Consider the following 6,909-nt stretch of genomic DNA (forward strand, 5'->3'; position numbering starts at 1 on the left):
AGAACTTCACAAGAACACTCAATAAGCCACAAATGCTCACACAAGCTATGGAAACGAGATTTAGGATTTAAGGGGAGTTGGAGGCTGGAAATGGTGGCTGGAAATAAGGCCATCGTGTTCCTTAAATAATGACACACAAGACAATTAGGGTTTACACTATGAGCCTAGTACGCCCAGCGTACCCTCTGGTACGCCCAACGTACTAGATGGTATCTACGTTTTTGATACGCACATGAGTACGCTGAGCGTAGACATGCATACGCCCCACGTACTTATTTACCACCTTTATCTCAATTAAGGGCTAGTTTTGACAAGTGCAATAAAAGTTAGGGTCATCGATACATACTTTATCTAGGGATGTTACAAGGATGATATATCTTTAAGCCTTTATTCTTTGTTGTTATTGTAACGCTCTGTTCCGAATCAATTCCTAATTCGAGGCTGTGGCTCAAAGAGCGGTCATCATAAGGATTAGGGCCTTTGAAAAGGTAAGATTTAAGCCTATTTGGATGTGGGTAATGTAGATATGTGACCCAATAGTTCGGTTTGCACTTTAGATTCAAAGCGTAAAATGGGAATGTAGTGTTTTAGACTTCTTTTATGAATTATGGATTTTAGTTCGATATGTTTTAATTCAAAAGTAATTAGATAGGGTTGTAGAGATCCTCGGTTCCTTTATTTTGATATAAAGAATGTCGAAAACGGAGTTAGAACAAAGAAGTTATGACCGTTTGAAGTTTGGGTAGTTTTAGGCCAAGTTGAGTACGTTGGGCGTACACAAAGGTGTATGTTGGGCGTACTAATGGAATTGTGAGTACGCTAGGCGTACCAGGAGTACGTTGGGCATACGTAATCAGAATCCAAACCCTATTTTCGTGGTTTAAGCCCTATTTAAGCTCCTTAACTCCCCCAAATACACTCCATTCTCAGCCTCTACCTCTCCAACACCCCTTTCATGAAACCTTAACCTTAGATAAGCCTTGTGAGCTAAAAGAAAGTGATTTTGAATGCTTTGGAGTATGCATCGTGCACCTTGGAGAAGAAGGAACTTCTTGTAGAAGTGTTGGTTGCATTGGAGCTTGTAGATTTGGACTTTGTTCACCTTGATCTATCTTCTAGAGGTATAACGTTTGAATCTTGATGATGCATTTCTTAGATCTAGCTAGTTTTGGATGTTATGAGCTTTTGTTCATTGTAGTGCATAAAGTTTAGATCTTGAAAGTTTGTGACCTTGTTATGGATAAAGTTGGAAACTTTATCCATCTAAACATCATTGTGATTCAGATCTGAAGGTTGGAGACTTGGACTTAATGGATTAAGTTGAAAAAGATGCACTTTTGGTCCCATTTGATGCTTAAAGGATAGATCTTGGTGGTTCGGACCATTTTAATGGATAAAGTTGTAAACTTTATCCATTATGGAGCTTTTAGGATCCATAAAAATGTAATACTGATCCTTCTATACCTTCCATGAGAGTATCATGATGTCTTAATGGATTAATAAGTTAAGGTTTTAGCTTTTAGACCTTTTCTAGATATGGAAAGTCATAAATGTGGAAACTTTATGATTTAGAATAATGTTGTGGGACTAGATCTTAGTGTTGTATGAAAGAAATTAAGAGATTAAGCACTTAATGGAAAAGTGTCATTTGGCCGGGTACGTCGGGCGTACTTTGAATATGTTGCGCGTACTCGTATGGGGTCCCGATTTTGGTTGGTAAGTACGCCATGCGTACGAGCTGAGTACGTTGGGCGTACTCAGCCTGAAGTTTGATTTGTTGACTTTGACTTCCGTTGACCGTTGACTTTTGTAACACCGAAAATTTTAAATTTATTTTATTCATTTTTATTTCATAAAATGCACATTATTCTATATAAACACTTTTTATTAGAAAATCATCAACGAGGTTTTCAGAACATTATGAAATTCTAGGATCTGTATTCATCACTCTTTTCTCTTGTGTGTGTACAATCGAGCCGCCGCCTTCCCGCGATTCTGAAGAACCTGAAACACATAACACATAACACGGTAAGCACGAAGCTTAGTGAGTTCCCCAAAATACCACATACAACACGTACGCCACTCAAGGCTACAATATGACCCTCCGGTCAGTGTGTCTCAGCGGAACCCTCCAGTTTCGTATCGTTAGACCCTCCGGTCCGGTCTATATCGTTGGACCCTCCGGTCCGGTCTATAAACTCCGCATAGCATAAATCACAAAGACATGATGCATAGCATATCACATATAACATAATACTCAATGTAAGCACATAAGATCCTCCGGTCACACATAATTACCACTCAAGGTAACGTATAGTGAGAAGACTCACCTTGGGTAGTTCTCAAAAAGTCTCGAGCTCGAAATACCGATCTAGCCGCCGCCTAATCACATAAACAAATAACTCTAAATCAGTAGTGGCTCTCAAAGGCTAGACAAGTCTCGTACTATGCTTCCCAGAAGGGTAAAAGTCCATTCTACCCCTCCCCTGGCCCAATAGTCCACTGGTTGACTAAACCCTAAAAGTCAACGGTCCAACTTTGACCAGACTCGTCGAGTCAGGCAACGACTCGGCGAGTCCACCCGAAAATTTTAAAATTATTTTATTCATTTTTATTTCATAAAAATGCACATTATTCTATATAAACACTCGACGAGTCCACACGCGTAATCAGATTCCTCACAAGGTCTCACTCGACTCACTGAGTCACCCACCCAACTCGTCGGGTCTCCACTAATCACGAAACTCAGGTAAACTCGATCTGACTCGTCAAGTCCTCCTATGGACTCGGCGAGTCTCCTCCATGACCAAACTCATCTGACCTTCTGAGGCCAGATCTGCTTCACCAACTTGTAGATCTATCCTTCTAGCACCCATAAATCACGTAAAGGTCCAAACTTTACGTCCATGCATCATGATTAGAGCCATAAATGAAGAAATAGCCATCTAAATGGAAACCTAGGCTCAAACTCTCTATGTGACTGCATAAAGCTGAACATAAGGGACTCTCTGGACCTCCCATGGTCCAGATCTAAGGCTTATTCCACATTGGGACCTCAAACATTCCATAAACCTTTAAAGAGAATGGTTAAGAAATCCTAGATTCATGAAATCAACATCAACAGTAGAAATGGTCCGATTTGTTACCTCAAAGTGAAGCTCCAGGCTTCATAACCTCAGTACATCAACCCCCTCTGCTCCCTCTTTCTAGAATCTCATCTTCTCTTTAGAAATGACACACCAAAATGCTCAAGATGGATCTTCTTTACTCTCCAAGCTCTCAAGGATGATTTAGGGTTTCTCCAGGGTAAGGATAGCTGCAATTGAAGACCCTAAGGCTCTTTAAATAGGTCCCAAACCCGAACAATTAGGGTTTTACTCCGCAGCGCCGACTCGTCAAGTCCATTCATTTAAACACGTCACCTGATCGCGCCCCTACTCGACGAGTTAATCCACCAACTCGCCGAGTCCCTTCGATTAAATCAAAATATATAAATAATATAACATACCCAACATTCTCTTAACGACTAGAGAGTATTACCACCCTCGCAGTATCTCAACCCTTCCTTGATTAGTGCATGCTACGGCTCCCCGTGGCATCACTACAACCTCTCTCTGATTCGTGAGTACTACGGCTCCCCGTAGCATCACCCCAACCTCTCTGATCCGTGAATACTACGGCTCCCCGTAGCATCACTACAGCCTATCTCCGATCCGGGAGTACTACGGCTCCCCGTAGCATCACCACAACCTCTGCTCTAAGCCACTGAACTGCGGCTCCCCGCAGTCTTACCACACCAACCCTTACCTCTTCATAATCTCATTTTCACGTAGACGCCACACCACGATCATGAACTCATGCCCTGCGGACCGGCCATGCATAGGTGTACACACCTACTCAAGCTATGCACTGCTATTTCTGACAGCATCCGAACACACATTTCCTTGCTGCAACCACCTTCCCGAATAATCTCACCTGATGTCATTTGGCCATAAGGTTCTCACCGGAACCGTACTCACTTGATACCCACTATCTGCCTCCGACTCACAATTTCCAAAATAATCCGAACTTAATGACAACATATTCCGATACTTCAGGACACCATCACAACATCCCACGATGCCTTATCTCAATCATTGATCTCACACTCACAACATCATACACGGATACCGCCTCCGTTTATTAGAATCTCGAAATCGACCTTCATCTTGCAACACTTGCAACCTCGAAGTATTCCCTTTCCAAATTGAACACAGGACATCGCCATTAACCCGTAACTCGACTACAAGGACCCGGAAATTCACCCATTGCCGATTGCTACTCATACCGTCTCCGAAATTAACTAACAGACCAATTGTTGCTTTTCCTGGTGAGGAGATCACATTTTGAACATATACCTGTCAACCTCTGCTGCTGCTCTCTGAACTCAAGGACTTAACTGTCTCGTCCTTTTTTTACACACTCAAATTCTGACCCGAACAACCTCTCTGACCGACAGCCACCTGCCATAAAATCACTCATTCCTTCCTGATTATGCACGACTGGCATCATCTCACTTGCACCTCGCCCTATCCACCAATTTAGCCATGAACCCATGAATCTGCCACATAATCACTATAACCAGTCCTCTAACTGCCTCTGCATAATTCTCAAATCCCTTCAGCAATTACCTGGTTCTCCCCCACTTTGGGTTCGAACCATCGCCAATTGGCGCACTTTCAATCCATCCACAGACAGCTTCCATTAATAACATCACATCTATCTCTGATTGAGCTATGCAACGCTTGATGATCTCCCCAATTAGAAACCTAGCAATACCAAATACTCCGAATCCCAGACGAAGCCCTCATAAATTCTTCTCATGACTTCCTTTAATCATTCAGGACCTCATACTGCCCCATAACTGGACATCCCAACTGCCCCGATTCACCCAAGACTCTCCGTTTCCACCATTGGCTCTATGGTACAAGAAATACTTCAGCACGGACAAACAGCTCAAACACCCTGAAAAGATCACCACCAGTAGTACTCCACGACCTCCAATTTCTAGAACCAGAAACTCGATAGCTCATTCCCCTTCTCAAGAACGGAAACTACGTAACTCTCGCCATAGAAGGTGATGGCTCATCCATCAGCCGATGGCTTGACTTGAACCCCGCTTCTTCAATAACATCATCCCACTTATCCTTAAGCCGTGCAGTTTCCACTAGCACCTCACAAATAAAACCTCTTAAAACGAATCACATTTCTCTTTCAAGCATACTCCCTGGAACACATTCAAATTGGCCCTCAAGCCCCATACTCTCTCATACCTGATCTCAGTATAATCAACATAATGGCATAACTGGTAGGACCAGTAACACTAATCATTGCAGCCATGGTACTCGAACCATGTTGCTATCTCTCTGCCCGCTATAATTCATGGTTATCGAACCATGTTATCTTCTCTCAATCCGCTACAAATCATGGTACTCGAACCATGACATCACCTCCCAACCTTCTTCCAAGCATGGTACTCAAACCATACAATCCCCTCTCATCTGCCACTGATCATGGTACTCAAACCATACAATCCCCTCACATCTGCCACTGATCATGGTACTCAAACCATACGATCCCCTCTCATCTGCCACTGATCATGGTACTCAAACCATACGATCCCCTCTCATCTGCCACTGATCATGGTACTGAAACGATACGATCCCTCTCATCTACTACTTAGAATCCCAGGAACTTTCCATGTATCGAGTATGGGTCCTCTGCTTTCAGTAGTACGTGCCCATACTACCTGCCACATCTACCCATACTTTCCACATAAATCATCCCAGATCTCCTAAGTAGCTGCTCAACCTCCTCACTTACAAATTCCGCCCTGCTGGCCACTCTTCCTGCGAATACTCTCCATTATCCGCCTACTCATCTAACAAAGATCACTTCCCAGGCTCTTCCTAGGTTCCACACCTTCCTGCCATTAGCTGCTGAAGAACACCTAGTGATGCCAACCGTCTACCTCCTGAATATCATCATATTCACTTAGTAGCCGACTCCCATCATCGAGAATTCCACAAAGCACGAAGCAAGCAGCATTCGGGCATCGAATCGTCCCTTATCAACACGTATCACCACTCTAGGTTACAACTCCGCTTGCTACAATTGTAATCAAAGACGTCACCGAGCTCCAGCAAATCCACCCCTCGTGGGTATCCGACTACCTCCTCAGAAGGCTCCTCAAATGCTCATCTAGGTATCTCTCCTAGATTACTCCTCTGCTCAAATCCTTCTCTAAATAGGATTCCTGCTGGATACTCATAATCCGCACATACACAAAAGCAATTCACAGATAACAGTAACTCCTAGGCTAAGGCATCACAAATCAGGCCACTCTAGCGCTAAAATATGAAATACCTAGCCTACTCTCTAGCATATATAACATTTCACATATTACTCATAACACACAATGTAAGGGTATTTTTGGGAAATCACCATTCGGGCGCTGGCTGATTGTACACACTGCTCGTTGTCTCTTTCTCTTATAAATTCTCTTACTCATTTTTAGAAAACCCATTTCTTTTGAAAACCTTTTTCTTAATCCTAAGTTTGAGTCTGGACATACCCGAAGGTGTATCCGAATCCCTCAAACCAAGGCTCTGATACCAACTTGTAACACCGAAAATTTTAAATTTATTTTATTCATTTTCATTTCATAAAAATGCACATTATTCTATATAAACACTTTTTATTTAAAATACATCAACAAGGTTTTCAGAACATTATGAAATTCCAGGATCTGTATTCATCACTCTTTTCTCTTGTTTGTGTACAATCGAGCCGCCGCCTTTCCGCCATTCTGAAGAACTTAAAACACATAACGCATAACACGATAAGCACGAAGCTTAGTGAGTTCCCCAA

This window comes from Lactuca serriola, chromosome 5 (assembly GCF_051521515.1).
Source record: "Lactuca serriola cultivar US96UC23 chromosome 5, Lser_US96UC23_V15, whole genome shotgun sequence".
NCBI lineage: Eukaryota > Viridiplantae > Streptophyta > Magnoliopsida > Asterales > Asteraceae > Lactuca > Lactuca serriola.